Here is a 21344-nt window from a genome sequence, read left to right as displayed (position 1 = left end):
GCAGCCTTCTGTAAGCTTTAAATATCCACTGGGCTTACATCAAATGCATCAAAACACAAAAATAAAAAACAGTTTTCTGAACTTATCAATATGACTCTGTCCTTCATAGGATAAGTAAAATTGATCACTGCAAAAACTCAAAATCTTAACAAGAATATTTGTCTTATTTCTAGTTAAAATATATCATTTTAGTAAATAAATCTCATTACAGTTAAAACAAGACTCATCACTGGAAAAAACAACAATTTTCACCTGTTTCAAGTAGATTTTCACTTGAAATAAGTAGAAAAATCTGCCAGTGGAACAAGATTTTTTTGCTTGTAATAAGAAGATAAATCCCACTGGCAGATTTTCCTACTTATTTCAAGAGAAAATTTACTTGAAACATGTGAAAATAAGTTATTTTTCTGGTGATGACTCTAAATGTTGAAATAGCAGTAAAACCACATTCATTGATGAAATGACATAAAGGATGGAAAGGGGGGATGACAGTTTTACAGGGGGGATGATTTTGACAGTTTTTATTTCAGGGGGGATGCCATCCCCCCTCATCCCCCCTCAACTCGAGTACTGCTCACATTATTGTGTCCTATAGATATTATTTCCATCTCAAATCACAAGTTCCAGCTATTGCAACACCACTTCCCATTATTAAGATAAGATAATCCTTTATTACTCCCTCAATGGGGAAACTCACATGTTAGCAGTAGTACACTTAACACACACATACAGGGAAGAGGCTAAAAATGTAAAAAGTAAAATATATATATAATTACAAAATATAGACAGTATATACATTGCAAAAAAAAAAACTGTGCAAAAAAGCAGGTATAATGAGTGTGAGGTAGACAGACAGATATTGCATAGATATTGCACATATGGTTATTGCACATGTTATTTATTGTCCGTTAGCTACTGAGAGCAGGCCTGAAATGGCCAGAAATCAGAAATATTTTGAATTGCACGTGTTTCAGTAACGGGGAAATTCAGATGTACATACTGCACTTCTCAAATGGCTTTTAAATGAGAGCATGTGCTGTTGCCGGAGTGCTGCGTTGCTGTGGCAACAGGAAGGAAGAGCATGCAGCAAAGAGATGCTGGGTGAAAATGGTACATGTGTGTTCGGGTAGACTTGTGTGTGAAACTGGTGCTTATATCTGGAAGAGTTTCTGCTCTCCCCCCTACAGCACTCCTTTTTTCTTTGGGGGGAGGGGGGGGGGCACTTCTGCACACACTCAAAGTAGTTCAAAGTTACAGTGGATACTAGCAGTGTTGACGTCATCTATGCTGCACACCAATGTGTGTGTGTGTGTGTGTGTGCTTGAGATGAAAACTCATTTATGCAAGAATTTATTATCGGGGCGATGCAGATGATCAGGTCAAAGGGCCGTCCACAAACTGCTTTTATATCTTACATCTGTTTGGTTCCACAGCAGGCATAGAGACAGTCTCATTCTGAAAAAGCACCAGCGAGGTCCTAAGTGCCTAAGATTAATACGTCTAATGGCTTATATTTAAACAGCAGACACTGGTATTTGGTGCTGCTTTGGATCTTGCAGTCCTCCTTTCTTGGTGGACTCAATCTGAGGAGGTGATCCACTTTCTCTGTGCTACTTTCTTGTTTACAAGGACATTCACCCTTCTGGTGCAGTCCTACTTTATAGATGAGCGCTTTATTGATCTTCTCGTGAAGCTGCTCTTCTCTCCTGATTTCACGAGATTCATTTGGGGCTGAAAGTGAATGGATTGCGGCTGAGGCCTCTGAGTCATGCTGGGGTGAACGAGAGCATCCGACCGCAGCACGGAGGATAAATGAGTCTGCTGCAGCATCGGGGAGGGAAACGACAAGGTGACTGGGTGAACTGTAGCACAGTCCCCAACAGGTGGCAGCCACATCCCCGCCCAGCTTTGCATTTAGATGCGCACACACGTTTCTTGTGCGTGCACGCAAGGACATCAGATGGTTGAAGCTGCATCCGGGGAGCCTGCTGGTGATGTACGGGCAGGAGTGAAGACTTTTCAGTTGCGTGTTTAATCCGGGGTCTGAACTCCTCGGCTGTCCTGGTTTCGTCTCTCAGAATAGAAAAGCAGCTGCAGTTTGTCATCTCGACCATCAGTTCCCTCTTGCTGTAAAAGAAAGAGACCTTACAACATCCACTCTGGCTTCCATGCAGCACAGACACAGGTCCCGCGCCGGGGCCGAGGTGGTGTGTTATTGATTTGTTAACTTACCTCCCTCCTAGCTGCTCATCTGTTCTCTATGGAAACAGGAGCAACATCCAGACCGAGGCTTTGGCTGATGACCTATTGGAGCTGGTGAGCATAACCTGGTGTGTCACAGCAACACAGATGCTCCAAGAGAAGAAAAGATGGAGAAGGAGGGATGGAATAGAAAGGAAGAGTTGGAGCTCAGTCTGAGTAAAAACTGAGCTCTGAACTAGAACATAAATACTCTGGGAGATGGATTGATGTCACAGCTTTTAACAAACCTGTTGATGTGAGGGTATTCTGCAACATCCTGGCTGAGCTGCTGATCCCACGTTGTGTCTCAGCCCCTTGGATGGGAGTTATTTCTGCAGAAATCAAAGTCAAACCACAACAGCAAGCGCCAACAGACCCAGACCAGTTGAGAAACTCCCTGGGTTTTAATTACTGCCTGCACCTTCGGTGCATGGCAGACTTTAAGCCGTCTCGTTGGAATCCACTGGCACCGACCTTTCTTTGAGTTATTAGCTTCTCACCCTCTCGCTTATTCATTCCTGAAGGGCCCGCGTGTTTGTGGGCCTTGATGTAGTACCGTTGCAGCCCAAATAACAGCCATTTGTCGTAAAGCAAGTTCAACAGGCCGAGGCTGAAGTTTCACACTGTGAGCGTCGGTGTCTGAACACTAAATATGTGTTTCTATATTACTCTTTAGAGGGGAGGGATGTGGTCCTGCTGCAGGCTGCTCTGCTTAACAAGCCCGTGTGAGCTTGTCAGGGTTGTGATGCGCTGGACGCTTCTGGATCCTTTTGATAATCCCGTCAGATCTCAGCTGAGGTTTTGGTGCTCACAGCCCCCCCTCTCTCTCCTCGCCTCTCCTCTCATCATCTAGCAATGCTTTCCAACTTGCCAGTTCCCCAGTTTCGCAGTTACATAAGCATCATTAAGGCTTCATTTCTCTTGCTGTTTTTATTCATTTTTTTTGTTTTTTTGTGTTTCCTTCTTCTCTACTTCACTTGGATTTGTGTAAAGACATGTTTTAGAAACATTTTGGAAACCATTCACCACTGTGAAGGTGGCAGCTGTTGGCATAAGCGTACTATTAAAGGAAGTGAGACCCAGTTGGACTGCCAGCCCGACTTTTGTCAGAAAGCAACTGTCATACTCTGCTTCAGTGTTTGGCTTACGGTTTACGGTAAATAAATGATGAGAAGGTGTAATATGTCACACGTTGTTGTTCAGCAGAGGTTGCTCTTCCCTAATTTTAACACCTGGTAAGGACCAGATTAGTTTTTATTTAATCCTCTTACATAAAATCTGAGAATTTAAAGAGGTTGTATATTCTTTCTCAGTCTTCAGTGAGGAAGCCAACCAGGCTCTTTTCCTCCCCTGCCCAGTCCCTTGGTGCCTCTGCTCTGATGTCCAATACAAGTTAGCTGGTTCCATTGTTTCCCATGTGTGAAATAGTACCATACAGACTAGTTACCCAGGCTGGGTTTTGCTCATAGTATTGCAAAACCATGAGCCCATGAACCAAGTATCGGTGATACTTCCTAAAAAAAAAAAAAAGAGAAAATCAAATATTGCTTTAAGTGAAACTGTTATTTTAGCACAAATATTTTCTTAAAGTAACGGTGTCTTCAAATTTCTCACTTTTGACTGTAGTATGAATTCTGGAAGATTATTCAAATCGCCTGATGTGCACTGGGAAATAGTTTAACTAGTTTTTAACCAGCTTTATTCTTATGTTTTTTTCTTTTTCAATTGTCAGACATAACATGTTGATAATACATCAATATGGGAATTAAGCTTTTCATTCAAGATTCTATATTTTTCAAAAATTGAAAAAGAGAGATAATTTGGATAAAACGAGTGTGAATATTTTCTCTTTCATTGAGGCTCGATGCGTCGACCCTCCAGTGCACCAGCTACTTTAATGAAAGTCCCTCTCCTGACAGGACTCAGTGAGAATAAACAATGACGATTGGTGAAACTTATCCTAACTATGAGAAAGCGTGCGTGCGTGCGTGCGTGCGTGCGTGCGTGCGTGCGTGCGTGCGTGCGTGCGTGCGTGCGTGCGTGCGTGCGTGCGTGCGTGCGTGCGTGCAGCGGTCAGCTTTTGTCCCCCAGGACCATCCACTCTGCAGCTGCATGCAGTTTGAGCTACATCCAATTAAGTAGAGCTCAGAGCTTATTGGTCTCTTTGATATTTCTGGCTTGTTAGTCAGACGAAAGCCAGTGTGAAAGTGCAAAGTAGTAGTTAAAAGAAATGTGTACATATATATATATATATATATATATATACACACACACACACACACACACACAAGATTTTCATCATGTGTATATCTCAACTATGAAAGACAAAATGGAAAACAAAAAATCCAGAAAATCACATTGTGTGATTTTTAAAGAATGTATTTGAAAATTATAGTGGAAAATAAGTAATAACAAAAGTAATAACTAAAGTTGTGCTCAATACTCTGTTATATACCCTTTGTTGGCAATGACAGAGGTCAAACGTTTTCTGTAAGTCTTCACAAGGTTTTCACACACCGTCTCTGGTATTTTGGTCCATTCCTCCGTGCAGATCTCCTCTAGAGCAGTGATGTTTTGGGGCTGTCGCTGGGCAACACAGACTTTTAACTCCCTCCAGAGATATTCTATGGGGTTGAGATCTGGAGACTGGCTAGGCCACTCCAGGACCTTGAAATTTTTCTTACAAAGCCGCTCCTTCGTTGCCCGGGCGATGTGTTTGGGATCATTGTCATGCTGAAAGACCCAGCTACGTTTCATCTTCAATGCCCTTGCTGATGGAAGGAGGTTTTCACTCAAAATCTCACGATACATGGCCCCATTCATTCTTTCTTTTACATGAAATCAGTCTTCCTGGTCCGTTTGCAGAAAAACATCCCTAAAGCATGATGTTTCCTCCCCCATGCTTCACAGTAGGTTTGGTGTTCTTTGGATGCAACTCAGCTTCTTTCTCTAAACACGAGAAGTTGTGTTTCTACCAAAAAGTTCTATTTTGGTTTCATTTGACCATATAACATTCTCCCAATCCTCTTCTGCATCATCCAAATGCTCTCTAGCAAACTTCAGACCTGGACATGTACTGGCTTCAGCAGGGGGACACGTCTGGCACTGCAGGATCTGAGTCCCTGGCAGCGTAGTGTGTTACTGATGGTACTTTGTTACTTTGGTCCCAGCTCTCTGCAGGTTATTCTCTAGGTCCCCCCTGTGGTTCTGGGATTTTTACTCACCATTCTTGTGATCATTTTTACCCCACGGGGTGAGATCTTGCGTGGAGCCCCAGATGGAGGAAGATTATCAGTGGTCTTGTACGTCTTCCATTTTCAAATTTTCTCCCACAGTTGATTTCTTCACACCAAGCTGCTTACCTATTGCAGATTCAGTCTTCCCAGTCTGGTGCAGGTCTACAATTTTGTTTCTCACGTACTTTGACAGCTCTTTGGTCTTGGCCATTGTGGAGTTTGGAGTGTGACTGTTTGAGGTTGGGGACAGGTGTCTTTTATACTGATAACCAGTTAAAACAGGTGTCATTAATACAGATAACGAATGCAGAGGAATTTACCAATTGATTCAGTAAAAATCCTACAATGTGATTTCATATAATATATATATATATATATATATATATATATATATATATATATATATATATATATATATATATATATACACTGCATATATATATATATATATATATATATACACTGTATATATATATATATATATACACTGTATATATATATATATACACTGTATATATGAACATGTAGGGTATGGAAGGTAAAGTGAACTGCAGCAAACAGCTAAATTTATAACAAATAAGAACGCTCAACCTCGTGTGCTCCAGGCGGTTTGATCAATGGTGTGATGTCACGGAGCAAAACCAACTCAAAGAGAGACATTGAGCTTTCATGGATAGACATGTTAATGCCTCTAGACGGCACGAGGAGGGCCGTGCTTCCTTTGAACAGGAGAGCTTTGAGCTGAATACGTTGGTCATTTCCATATCACACATCACCTATTCCTTTGATCTGTGGATGGTGCGTTGGTGTAATGGGTTAGAGGGGCCTGATTATGTTCAAAAGTGCAACAGCTGCACATCTTGATTTCTACCATGTAGACTGATGTGTGGCATTTTGAGCCTCACAGCAGCCTCACGTCTCTCAGATCTGGTCACCTGTCAGTCCGTCCCTGACTCTGATCCACGCTCAGATATCTCACCAAACGCAAGGAACACAGTTTAGTCTTATACAGACTTTCATTACATCTATTTTTTAAAATGTTCTTCAAGTTTAGTGCCACCATGGGGTGGTTTATATGAGTAATGATCAGATTGAGGATAACTGAGGTTAACTGATACAGGTATGTTACGAATCACATAACTTGAAGCATTTTCCTCTCAAACCAACTAAAACCGCTGCTCCTGACTGTTTGAGCTTCTGTCACACACAGACATGAGAAAGAATGGATTATGTAACATTTTACACACTAGTTTGATTTATGATGCTAAGACACCAAAAATAAGAAAGCCACCACCAAAAGGGGGATTCAACCACAGCAGCATCCCCCTTTCCACTAATGGTCAGAAGGGTTTATCTTATTGCTAAAAGACAGCGGCTGAAACTCTGATTCTGGTGTCCATTCTTTATTTTTCATTCTCCTCTACTGCCACGCTTTTCAATTGTTTGAAAAGTTTTTGAATTCCCAGACCGCCTGAAAACGCGCATATTTCAAGTGTCTAAATATTTGAGTGACATTTATTTTTTGCCTTTAAAGAATTCAATGTCAAAAAATAAGTTGAATGATTTCTCTATACAATCACTTAAATCTCTAAAATGTTTTGCACATTATTCAACTGTTTTATAGCCTGAACGCCTCAGACGGATATCTTTACAAGACACCGACAGAAAACCGTACAGAAATCACTTTCAGGGCCAAGTGCCCACAATTTAAAGATGATACAACTTGGCCGACTACAGACAGATTTTATGTTTGCGTCTTATAAAATACAGCGGAGTCAGCGGCTGCTCGGGAGCATTTTTCAGCCGCTCCTGACTGCCCACATATCCGAAGGCTTTCTCCAGTATCTCGCTGGCACCCATCGTGGACAGGTCTCTCATCTCCTTGCCACTGGCTTATTTCCCAGGATTCTAGCAGAGAAACGTCCACCTCTGTCCTGCATAAAAAGAAAAAGTAATTTCATTTCTCCCCCATGGTTTACTTGAGGTGTTGCTTTTCTTTTTTCTTTTTCATTTCATTTCATCTGCCCTCATTTCTATTTTTATCTTTAATGGAGCACCAAGCTTGGTCACTGTCAACCATATAATGTAAAAGAAAAAAGGGGGGCAAAACACCCTTCGCTAAGCACCAATATACTTTAATAATAATAACCCTCTACCCCGACACCATTATCGCTCTGGTGCGTCCAATCATTAGTCCTGTGGTTGCTTCTGTCAGCATAATGAGTGCGTGAGACAGGAGGAAGGTGAGGGTTTATAAAGTGTGGCAGCACGTTGTAGTGCATGTGTTTTTGTGAACTCGGTGTGCACCATGAAAAACATCTTTCAGCTCCAGACAATTAAAGCCAGCTTAGCCCAGAGAAGCCCTGCAGACCGGGACCAGTCCTTTTTAATTAACTCAAATCCATAACTTAGCATGTTATGACATACTACAAGTTGGTTTTAAACTTGGTGTCAGCTGCTTGCCTACAGCTTATATATCTAGAAATTAATAAAGCCAAATAACCTAATCAGTTGTCTAATGTTCCTCCAGTTGTTTCTGATTCGTGTTACTCTTCCACCCTTTTGTTGCCCCTGCTCCAACTTTTTTGTGACTCATATTGTCCATGAAATGGCAAAATGTCTCAGTTTCAACACCTGATGTCTTATTAATGTTCGGTTGGGAACTGGATACGGCTTTATCCATCCATCCATTATCTATACCCGCTTTATCCTTTGCAGGGTCACGGGGGTCTGCTGGAGCCTATCCCAGCTAATTTCAGGCGAGAGGCAGGGGTTACACCCTGGACAGGTCGGGCTTTATGAGATCCAAATCATTGCATTCTGTTTTTGTTCACATTTTACACAGAATCCCAACTTTGCAGGAATTCTGGTTGCAAGTATGGCAGCAGTGCACCATGTTTTGTAAAAACCTATGTAGTATAAATGAAAGTTGCATGCATTTTTTAAACAGCTAACCTAAAAAAATATCCTCTTTCTGTGTTTTGTGTCTTCCTTTGTCTTTTTTTCCCCCTGCACATCTTTGTGTTTCTGCATTTTGGCTGGTGACAATCATGGCAATCACGGCAGAGTGCCCCTCACACTTTGACTTTGGACCTGGTGTTTTTATGGTATTGTGTCACACATTTTCAATTTTATTCTGGTAAGAAGAAGAAAAAAGAAGAAGAAATAAAACTTTCTTTGTCCCACAATGGGAAAATCCATTGTTGCAACAGCAAAGTACAAGAGTGGCAGCAGTAGTTCTAATTGAAAATGAGAAGCCACGAGATATGTACGGTATATGGACCTAAATAAATATCTGTTAGAGTGATTACAGTATAATACACTTTATATTATAATACAGTGCAGATTGCAGCAGATGGATGATGGACAAATGTACATTGCTGACGGTGATCATTGTGGAGCCTGACAGCAGCAGGAAAGAAGGACCTGCAGAATCTCAGTGAGGGTGGATCAGTCTGTGAGTGAAGATGCTCTCCAGAGCAGACAGGGCGTCCTGCAGGGGTGTGACTCAGTCCAGCATAGACGTCAGTCGAGCCAGGGCCCTTTCGTCACCCACCTCTCACACTGAGTTCAGAGGACAGCCGAGGACACAGCTGGACTTCCTGATGACCTTACTCTTCCTCTCTCTCTCTGCAATGCTGCTGACCACACCGTGCAGGATGGCTGATGCCACCATAGAGTCGTGAAAAGTCCTCAGAAGTGCCGTAATCTCTCTGAAAGACGGTAGTCTCCTCGGGAGGTAGAGGCTGCTCTCTCCTGCACGGTGGGTCCACGTTGTGAGTCCAGTGCCATTATTAGTATTGTTCAGGTGAATGCCCAGGACCTTCTAAGGGTTCACTCTCTCTCAATGCTCATTCCCTGGATGTTCTCCAACACGGGGGCAGCAGACTGGCGTCCACCGCCATCTCCTTGGTCTTCCCTGATGATTCCCCAGTTGACGAGGAAGTGGTTTTCATCTTGGTGCATCTTTTTCAGTTTCACCTCCTGTCTTTGTCTCTGGACTCGGGGGACTCTCCACCGACTTTTAGGCCGACACCTGACCGCTCTTCCTCTTTAGCCACAGCCGCCCCCAAGTGGTATGCAATCTCAGTATGCCGTCTCCGACAACTTTCTGTTGATTTCTTCAGGACTCCAGATCAATACTTCAGATTGTAGCTTCAGATTTCAGCTTTTCAGTAAACTTGACAAAAATCCGGCCTTAAAAGAGAACAATATGATTGAGGAATGTGTCCATAGTACGTTTTAAAATGTATGTGCAAATGCTTGTTCGACTGTCAGGTTGGGGCATTAGAGGCCTGATCCCAGGCAAAAGCAGAACCTAATTGATCGCAGTACAGATCTAAATCATGTTCTTTAAAAATGTAGAATAGATTATCTGTAGTCCTGATGAAGTTTCATGCTCGCCAACTCACTAAGTCATTGTCAACCTGCAGTGTTGGATAGCCAGCGAGCAGACTTAAATTCACCTTGAGATCAGTTGGTAGACGGGGAATGGAGCTCCCCACCGAGAGGAATCAATCCTGTCTGGTGCTTGGTTTCCAACAACCTCATCTACATCCAAGTTCTCCACCTTGATAGAAGCTCCAATAACTCTGGTGTCACTCAATAAATGAATATCTGCTACCTCCTTCCTCCTCTTGGTCTAAAAAACCTCGCTGCTGCTAAGCAGTGCTGCTCTGTCCTCACTGTATCTGCGTTGCTGGTCTCCTCTTTTTACACGGGCATGCTATCCGTTGTACATTTGTTTTGCTCTAATTTTAGCTCACATGCTGTTTTGGACATTTTCACACACATATAGCAGATCATACGTTTTCCACTTCAAGGGCCTAGAAAATCGGTGAGTGACGCTGTACTCCTTTTATAACAACAGTTGGATGAGAGTGCCAGTCTGCACTGATCTCCAAACAAAGAAAGCAAAGATAAGAGAGAACACAAATATCGCTTACTGTATGTGTAAAAATCACCCTGACAACACGGATGAAGACTAACACTGCTCTGCTGTGAAACACTTATGGCTCCGTACTAAAATATATTGAACCATCCTAGAGGTGTGAAGCAATAATCAATATTGAGATGTTTGTTGTTCTTTTGTATGTTTGTCTCAACTGTGTGCATGTAAGTGAGCGTGTGATGGCAAGCCAGCATTACTGCAGCTTCGGAAAGGGCTCTTTTAAAATGTTTTGTTGTATTGTTAGCCTGCCACATGGGATACTTCCTCTGGAGATGCCGTTTCCAAATGGGAATGTGTAGTTGGTGCTGGTGCCATAATTGTCTTTGTATTTTTACTCCCAGCATAGCTCCCCAGGACAACCTAGCAGTGTAATATAATCAGGAGTGCTGGAACATGCATATGCCCTGTGATGGACTGGCAACCCCTGCCTTTTTGTCTGAAAACAGCTTTTGCAGACTCCTGTACATCCCTGTGACCTTAAATAGGAATAAATGGGTGCAGATCATGGATGGATGGACTAAACACCTATTTTTTATATTTGCACAAAGAGGACAATTAGGGCCCGATTTACTAAAGGTTTGCGTGTGTAAAAACGTGTGCAAACTTGACAGCACCCGCAAACCAAAGTGCCAGCTGATCTACTAACAGCATGCTGTTACGTCCCAGGCTAGGGGAACAGAGGCAGCGAGAGATGGTTCACAACAAAAAGGCTGTATTTATTGTTCAAAATTCAAATCAGTGCTAACCGGGTTAGCACAAAAGAAACAAAATGACAAAAATGAAAATGAAGCTTCTCTTCGGGGTAAACCTAGGCCAAAACAACAAACAAAAGAAACTATCTTCTCGACCAGACTACCTAAGCCCTGGGAGGAAACAAAAGATCAAACAAAATTACAATATCTGAACCTAACTTCCTAACTTAACAAAAACAGGAGAAAAAGGGGATCAAATTAAATGGCGGTTTACCCTTACCGCTTCGGTATAAAATAAAATACAGGCACAGCCAGTTACAAAACCACACAGCTAATACAGCTAACTTAAACAAGAACTGCTCACAAGCAGACAGCAGACTAACACAGATCACAAAGAGCACAGAACACAGCGAGGAGGATTGCCACACTGAACAGTAGCAGCCCTCTACATGCTGACTGAGGTGTGCTGCTTTTGAGGACCAGCAGCTTGTTGTCAGCTCGTCAGTCTCATCTGCCACAGCTGCGGAGGACCAATGGCTGCGGCAGGAGGCGGGACCTGTCAATCTGAACTGAACTGATCAGTGGGAAGAGCAAGATGGATCAAAACAGGAGTGCTCACTCGGCCAAAACATACAGAAACAAAACATAAGTACAGTTACACACTAAATCAAAAGCAGTAACGGCTGGGGGCCGTAACACGTGCAAAGAGGACTGCGCCTCTCAAATGCGCAAAATAGCACACACAATTCATTTAGTACTTTTGCCCTGATGAATAATCAATATGGGGCGTACCCGCCAGAAATAGCTAAATACTGGGAGGGAAAGATGCAAATTGGTCCATTTACCACGCGCAATGAGATTTACCAAGCGTTGTGATTGCGTCTGTATTTAATACGTTCGAAAGGAAGGTGCTAATCTCCACATGCAAAAGGAGAAATATTTTATTTGAATGTTTAATCGAGTATTATTCAGCAAAAGGTTGCCACAGGAGGCACATTAATTTTTTTATTTGTGATAATAAATAAATCACGTGTTTTCATGGAGAGAAAAGTGTTTCTCATTGTGCGCCTATACTTGTTCTGCAGTCATACCCCGGTGTTGTGCCGTATTCAGCAGCCCTGCCGCGAAAAGAACCCCCTCGTCTGACAAAAATGATATTCTCATTCCGTGTTCTGTTCATGTTCTGTTGTCCATGTTCTGTTTAGCGTCCAGTTTTGTGTTAATGATTCATGTTTAAATGCGCTCATGGATTCGGGTAAAAAAAAAAAAATCGGGTGAATGGTTATTGATGTCATTAATTAATAGCCTGCTTACTGTGTTGTCTTCCATAATATTTGTAAATATATATAATATAAACTCCTAAGTATGTGTTTGTGTGAGTGTGTATATATAAATATATTGAAGTGTCAGTGTGTTTTTTTTCTTGGTCTACTTATCATTGAATATACGAGGGGGTGCTTTTCACGGCAGGGGTGCTGAATACGGAACAACAATTTGCCTCTTCCACTAATATCTCTAACTCCAACTCGTCAAATTTCATTTTGCGCTTGCGACTATATCCTGCTTTCCATCCACTCTCCATGGCGCAAAATTTGCGCCGCAAACCGTAAGACGCGCAACACCTCATTTAAATACTGAGGTTTGCACCTGTTATCAATTGCGCACGCAATCTTAGTTGATCACCCGCAAAACACACGACAACAGCACGCGCAAACTTTTTCAGTGCACACGCAATTTAGTACTCTTTATTTAGGATCTTAGTAAATCGGGCCCTTAGACTTAAACAATAGATAATGAATTTCACCCGCTACTTCATCAATGACCATCTTTGAAACAGCATACTCTGCATACAAGTCAGTGCATGCTGTATCCTTTGAGGGCAGTTGACATTAATTTAATAACTGGCCACACGGGCTGAGATGAGAATCAGCACCTCCAAATCCAACACCATGTTCCTCAGCTGGAGGGCCGTCTCCAGGTCAGGGATCAGATACTGCCCCAAGTGGAGGAGTTGTAGTATCTCGGGGTCTTGTTCATGTGTGAGGGAAGACTGGAGCAGGTGGATCGGTAAGGCGTCAGCAGGGGTGCAGACTCTGCATTGGTCTGTCGTGGTGAAGAGGCCGAGGATCTCGGTTTACCAGCTGACCACCCTCACCTATGGTCACAAACTGTGCTGTTGTTTGGGCTTCTGGTTAGGATGCCTCCCTGGTGAGGTTTACTGGCATGTCCCACTGGGAGGAGACCCCAGGGAAGACCCAGGACGCTGAAGGGATTATGTTTCTTGGATGACCTGGGAATGACTCGGGCTTTCCCCAGATAAGCTGGATGAAGTGGGTGGGGAGTGGGAAGTCTGGGCTTCCCTGCTTAGGCTACTGCCCCCATGACCCAACGCCGGACAAGAGGTAGAAGACGGACGGACGGACGGATGTATGGATGTATGGATGTATGGATGGGCAACTGGCCTCACGACTGCTGTGACTGACCGAATGGTCCAACCATGTTGCAGCCATGTAGCATGTAAGAGGAGGGGTCAGATACATTTAGCCTGCAACTGTGCAGACATGGCCAAGGACAGAAGCAGGCCTCAGATGGAAATGAAGCAACATTTATTCACAAGGTCAAACACCACGAATCCGACGGTTTGGCTGGTGGGCTCAAGTTGAAAATCAGAAAGCTGCTAAAAAGTCAATACTCATTTTACTTGGAAAAAATTATCAGTGTCTACTTCGATTCTTTCAAAACAGTGTTCTTCAATTGAGGTCACCAGGACCCTCTGTCCTGCATATTCTAGGTGTGTCAATGCCCTACAACACATCATACAAATGAATGGATCACCTTCAGGTTTTTATCAAGGTCGCACAAGTCTGTCAATGACAGACCTGAAAAAACAACCAAACCAATCATACTCAGGGATAGCATCCCCTAAATCACATTTTGCATTGACTGGTCAGCACTTCCTTCCTGTTGTCCTTCTGTCTTCATTCAAACATGTTTTGTAGGAGTGCTTTTCAAATCACCGTCAGATGGTCAAATAGAACGACAGGCTGCTGCCGCTGCTTCTGAAAACATGTTCTTTGTCTTCAGGGACAAAGTTGGTGGGAGGAGAGTGGTAATACATGTCCAGTATCACCTCCTACCATGAGGCCTAGTTCTCTGTGCGATTCCCCCGTCCCTCTGTCAGGTTTCTATGGCAACAGAGCAAAGATGAGGAGAGCAGAAGAGATCAACAGGTGTAGACTACATAACGTCGAGCATGCACCATCAGGGCCACTTGCTGTGGGTGTCCTTGAGGACTTTTTAATCTGTTTTTGTGTGACAAAACACACACACACAATGTTGGCACATTATTCCTGCGCACGATGGCCTCCCTGCTGGTCCTGGAACTGATGGGGGATCATTCACATTTGAAATCTCATGACAACGGGAACAGGATGTTCCACTTTCACCCTGCGACTGACTGATTTCCGTCGGCAGTCGGACGAGCTCCAGATCCATTTTTAGAACAACACGAAGCAAAGAGGGATTTTAATTATTTTAACATCTGCTACGTACATATTTAAAACATCAAGATGTGACCTGAAAACCACCAGCTCAGCTTTCAAAACAGCCAAAGCTTTAGACCCGTGGGCAGTGTGTGTGTGTTTGTGAGAGAGAGAGAGAGGATGAGGCGTCATATCAAAGCTGAGGGGACGCTTGCTGGAAACAGGTTTACCATCATTCAACATCTGTCCCTCGCGCTGTTGTTTTATATTTCAGTCATTGTATCTGACTCTGACTCTTCCACCTCAGTTTGTATGAGATTACATTTTCTGTATATTTTTATTTTTTCAAAATTGATAAATGTGAAATGGCTCCATATTTCATAACTGTGATAATGGATCGCACTTGTTTGAGACTCTGCCTCTTTCTGGCCGTTACACTGTGGGAGCTAAATATATGATGCTTAGTGCTGGAGTCTACGAGTTTCTAATGTCTTAGTTCATTTATTTTAGCACTGATCATGTGTTGCAGATGTTCTTGGATTGTAGAAGGTCTTAACTAAGTTGGCACATGTGTCTGATGAATCTCAGTCCTTTGTTACAGCTCATCCGTCTGCGTGATTTCTGAGCCTTGAGGTCTCGTCACAGATTCTCAGTATGAGTGAGATCTGGGTTCTGAAACAGCCCCTCCAGCATCATGTCCTCAAAAAGCTTTGAACAAATTTAGATGTGTTTGAAGAACTAACAGTGATGTAAACCTAGACTAGCAGCAGTTTATTTACTTTATTCCTCAGAATAGCAACTTAATCCTCTTTATTTCATGATGCTGTTGAATCAAATAAGGTTCCTGGAGCTTGAAGCAGCAAAACAGGCCCAGGGCATTATGCTCTCACCACCGTGTCTTACTGTGGGAACTGTGTTTTATTGAATTGAAGAACCTTTCCTTCCTTCTCCAAACAAAAACAGCGCTCATGCGCCCACACAGCTCAAATTTGGTTTCCTCAGACCAAAGGACAGAGATCCAGAAGTCCTCTTCATGTTTCAGATGTTCATGGGGAAACTTCAGCCCGGTTTGGACGCCTCTGTGTGAACGATGCAGTTCTTCTGGGGTGAGAACCTTGAAGGCCACCACGATGAACAACTTTTACAACAGAAAGAAGGAGCCAGTGTAGCAACATCATCACATAACAGCTCTCATTCAGTGCAGTTACATGGAAGTTTAAATCAAGCTATTGGCAACAATCTAGCTAAAGATTAAACTGGAGTTTCTGAGAAATTTAAGTATACATGCTAGGGCTGGGCGATATGGACCAAAAGTCATATCTCGATATTTTCTAGCTGAATGGCGATACTTGATATATATCGATATTTTTTCTGTGCCATAATTGGGGTTTCCCCCAAAGCATTGTAGCATAGCATCTCTGTCAGTTTCATTTTTTTCTGAGGCAAACCATTAAAAAAACAGTCAGTTTTAATACAAAGCCTCGTGCCAAATGTCACACAGGTACCTTTTATTAACAGAGGTCTGCACAATATCAAAATGTATAAAACAAATGAAATAAAAATAAACTGCCTGCATATATAGAATAAAAATGCTTCTTGAATAAAATAAAACAAATATCCCTTTCCTGCATAACAATTAAATTAAAATTCACTGTGCAATTAATACAATGTAGACAGTAACAGGCAGACTTTTCCACTGAGGTTGACAGTTGTGCAAATAACAAAACATTTGTGCAAATCTCAAATAAAACATTCAATTCAATTTGTCACAAAATAAGCTTTATCAAAATCCTACAATTTTTTTTTTTTTAATAATCGATATAAACAATATTGTCTCTCACCATATTGCGTTTGAAAATATATCGATATATATTAAAATCTCGATATATCGCCCAGCCCTAATACATGCGCGAGAAGACAATAGTCACTAGCTCGGCTAAGCGTGGGTTGCGTAGACATGCTGAAATAACTCGAAGTAGGACCGCATTATCTGGCACTAAAAGTTCGATCTCAAGAGCTCCAGTTCGGTTCGACTACGATCCGGCTAAGCTGTATACATGGCTTATTAAAATTCAATATCGGTCGGATTAAGGCAACAATTCGACTGTCTGTTAGTGCATGGTAACGTACCAACTGTTTTCCTCTCGAAATATTTGAAAATGCTGCAGTTTCAACTCTACTCAGGTTTGTGGCTCTTGTTTTACAGAATTTGTGCCCTTGTGCATTGCAATGACAGTTGTGGACGGTAAAGGCCTCCTACTTATGACGGTTGATGACAAAATAAACACTTTCAAACAATAGTTTAGTGTGAATATTTATAAATACAGGTTAAATGATCAGTGAATGGGGGTAGGACTAAATAAGTTTACACTTCTTCCTACTCCTTTTTTGGCACATGTAAATCAAGATAGCAAGTTTTGTTTTCTTAAACTTCTCATGAAGTGTTGTTTTCTTTTTTACATGTACAAAAATAAAATAAATCAAATCAAAACAAATAGTTTAACAAATAATCTGAATAATCAGCTGGAATTTTAAAAGCAGGGGAAGAAAAACAAGTCTTGAACCCTAAGACTGATTATCACTAAGTTTTGTGTTAAACCTCAGTTGTTTGGTCAGTAATCCAAAATATTTGATGTTACCGTTGTGAGTGCTCTGTGCACGGCGGCGTGTAAAGAGATAAAGTTGGAGGAGATGTAACCTGAGTGCTGTGTTGTGGCTTGATTGTTCAAGTGTTGCAGTCAGCTCTTGTGACAGCAACAAATCTTGTGGTCTCCACTCTGACGCAGAGCAGATAAATAATGTCACAGCTAATCAAGGGAAACGATTGTGGTGTGAAATGTTTTCACTAGAGAGTGTATCTGTTAAGCAGACAGAATGTCACTGGTATGTACAAAAGCTGCATATGTGAAATGTATTACTAAAGAAAGGGACTCATCTATCTGTCAGTGCATCTGTCGCAACAGAAGCGTCATGTCATTTCACAAAGAGCCTGAGAGCTCCTGACCTATTTTAGTCCTTGTCTGATAGAATACGAAGGCAGTCCTCAAAAGTAGACGCCTCGGTCCCCTGCAGCCCCGGCTCTACTAGATAAGTTTAAACAGATCCTTGCAGCACCTCTTCTCTTAGACCACTCTCGTCTCACTTAGTATTCCTCTTACTCCTCTACGCCGCTGCGCCTGCTTGCTCTCATTTTGCTGCATTAAACCTCATCTATTTCCCTGTCTGGTTTGGCATTTGGCAAAGTTGGGCAGCAATTGGCTTTTGAGGGATGATGCCAAGCAATCAGCGAGCCTTATTTAGTGACATTTGCATTGAGAAAGTGAGCAAAGTAGGTGTCATCCTTGTGTGAGCTGATGTTTGAGTGACAGATGTGCAGACGTAAAGATGTGTGGAGATGGAAGAGAGTTATCGACAAAGTTTGATGGAACTAAAACTGTGTAATGATGTGAAGTGTAGGCTCGAGATGGAAATTCATGAGCATGAATGTTGGTTTTACCTCATTACCTTTTCTCCCTTGCATCTTTCATCTGCTTCTGGATTTGCATCTATTTATGCATCAAGATGAGATTGAAATTTATTAAGGTGCCTGGCCATGTTTGTTTAGGCCTCGTGGACCCAAATTTGAAACGGGGGCCAGCTCTTTGAAGCCACGGGGCCTAGAAAGTGATGGGGATGGACGCTTTGATGTCCAGAAATAGATAGCATTAAAGGCCCGCTGACAAAAACACACCGTTCGGCTGCAGTATCGGCGTCGGCTCCTGCCGCTGAGGGTGCAGCAGCTCTGATGGATGTGAGGGAGAGGGCTGCCCAGGATGCTTCAAGATGTGATGGTGGAAAACAAACCTGTAATCAATTGTGTATATGAGGACAATAATATTCTGGGAGCCACTTTTAAAAGGGAAGTTATTTATCCAACAGCTGTGACAGATCCAGGATGTGTAACAGACGTGATGAAGCACATCTGCCGGCTCTTTTGCTGTGGAAATCAAACTTCATCACTAAATGCTCTCATGACGATGTGTCATATGGCTCAATGCCGTGATAGAAATAACTTTTCAGGGGCTTAAATTCTTCTCTCAGCTGAAATCATATTTAATTCAGTATTGTTTAATGTAGATTATTGCCAGCTTTCATGTTGTGGAAGTAATGTGTCGTGTCAAAGCCCTTAACTTCATGGCTGTGGGCTAATGCCTTCATTAGTCAGTATGTTGTCTTTCACACATAACTCACTTTTAAAATAACCCCAACATATCTACAACAATGATGCAGAGAACAGTATACAAGGACTGTTTATCTGTCAGCAGTAACAGCCACTGTTAGTCCGTATCAATTACACTTGTGTGTAGTCAAAGTCCTTACACTGTCAGCAGAAGTTGAAAATATGAATATATTTACAAACTAAGCTTTTATGAGATTTCATGCAGGAATGTCAAATAAAAATGTCACCTTTCTCCTCATTTGAACTGCAACTACATAGTTTAATTCTGATTTATATATATAATATATATATATATATATATATATATATATGTATATATATATATATATATATATATATATATATATATATATATATATATATATATATATATATATATATATATATATATATATATATATATATATATATATATATATATATATATATATATATATATAATATAAATAATTAGTCCATGATGCCCGGAGTGTAAATAAAGTCTCCACCTTTTCCTGCTTTAGCTCTGTCAGACGCTCGTCAATCAGCCCACAAACCCAGGACTGATAGCTGACAACCTGATTAAACAGTTTTATGACGACTTCAGCCTCTCAGAACAATATTGTGGATGTTCCACAGCCTCCCTAGCTGAGGATGAAAAAGCAATGTTTACGTCAGGAGATCCATGCTCGCTGAGGTGCTAAATTGACAGTTGATGGTGTTGAAAGTGAAGAGCTAGAATTTCACAGGAACTACGGCTGTTTAGCTCCTGCTGATGCCGTGAAGAAACTCAGCTAAAATACTCAGCATCAGTAATGCTGGCTCTGGCAGGGCCTCTTAAGAAGCAAGCCTATCTCTTGTGATTGTTTAGTTTTGCTTTGCTTTGTTTTGATCCATTTTGACCATGCAGTTCTACATTATTGTATCTGTTTCCTTTGAGTCTTTTAAAATAACAAATTATATATTATACATGAGCAGAGTACTGAGCAGAGTACTGTTAAAATCTGAGCACCTTCGTTTGCACCTCTGTGTCCCTCGACAGCTGTCGCTTCCTCCTCACATGATGATTTTACACATCAAGTGAGGCTGTAACTTCACATCAACGCTCTAAGAATACACTTTATTTTTTTAGGTGTTTCTTAAATCAGCACGGAGTCCCTAGAATCTGTTGTTCTGTTTTGTTGAATCCCCACGTGAAAAAAAGTTAAGGTTTTTTTTAATGAGCTGTGACATCAAAACATCATGATTATTTGGTTTCATTCAAAAGCCTAAAATATTCAGTTTTTTTTCCCCTTCCATGAAGAAAAATGTAGTGTGCTCTTGCTGTTGTCCAATATAGTGCAAATCCTGAAGCTGTCTGTAATAACCTGTCTGTCTGACGACAGACCAGACTCTCTCACCCCAATAATCATGAGATACCAGGAGAGGCTGGTCCTCAAACTCATTAAGGGCACTCTCCCTCCTACTGGATCTTCATCAGTTTGCATACAGAGCCAACAGGTCAATCTCTTTTACCCTCCACACTTAACTGTGCCACTTGGAACAACAATGAATGCATGCATGGTTGTTTGTTGACAGTTGCTCTGCACCTAAAACAATTATCTCCCGGACGCTGTTTCACAAGATGTCAGATAAGTCTTCAACATAATATCTGTTGGTGGAAGCTGGCATATTTTAGATATCAGCCACAGTCAATCTCCTCCATTTTGTCTCTGTCTCTGGTTCCTGTCCTGTACTCTCTCTACACGTATGACTCCACACCAAGTCTGTCGATGACGCAATAATAGTAGGACTGAGATGAGTCTGCCTACATAGAGTAGGTTCAGAGGCTGACAGAATGGTGTACTGAAAACAGCTTGGCTCTTAAAACCAAGAAAAGACCGAGGAGCTTATGATTGATTTCAGGAGAAATCAAGACATTCACCTGCCAGAGTTAGCCTCCAGTTTCACATTCTTAGGAACACATGCATTGAAGACCTCAAATGAGCACATAGAATAACAAAACTCGTCCAAAAAGCCAGACGAGGACAGTGTTTCCTGAAAACTCTCGGGGAAATGAACTGTTCCTTACAACTGCTGGTGTCTTTTTGCTATGCCATCAGGAGGGCCCTCACCCCGGGCATCCTGATTTGGTACGGTCACAGCTCTGCAGCAGATAAGAAAGCAATGCAGAGAATTACAAAAACTGCACAAAAAAATATCAGCACACAGCTGCCTGAACTGGTGTACACATCTCACTGCCTGCAGAAAATATGCTGCATCCTAAATTACGCATCCCTTCCAGCTCATCAGATGTCTGACTGCTTGCTCCCAGGCAAATATTACAGGGCTATCAAAACACGTAGTATAAGATTAAACATAGCTTTTACTCCAAATCAATCATCACACTAAACCTCACTTTGAAATCCCACATTCTATCACTGTGTTTTGCTGTGCAATATAATTAATTTATTTATTTGAAGCAATCATTTTGAAGCATATGTGGAGATGTTAATGACCGTTTGTGCAAAACTCCACCCTTTGGCCTTTCTCTTTGGGTGTTTT

At 41.8% G+C, this 21344-nt stretch overlaps 1 protein-coding gene across 2 annotated transcripts in view; it reads left to right on the top strand.

The window, feature by feature from the left end:
* The window catches only part of dner (delta/notch-like EGF repeat containing), a 78753-nt gene that overhangs the window by 880 nt on the left and 56529 nt on the right, over positions 1–21344 (top strand). The window lies entirely within an intron of this gene.

This window comes from Cololabis saira, chromosome 4 (assembly GCF_033807715.1).
Source record: "Cololabis saira isolate AMF1-May2022 chromosome 4, fColSai1.1, whole genome shotgun sequence".
In the NCBI taxonomy this organism is placed as follows: domain Eukaryota; kingdom Metazoa; phylum Chordata; class Actinopteri; order Beloniformes; family Belonidae; genus Cololabis; species Cololabis saira.
This window is presented reverse-complemented; position numbering and strand designations above follow the sequence as displayed.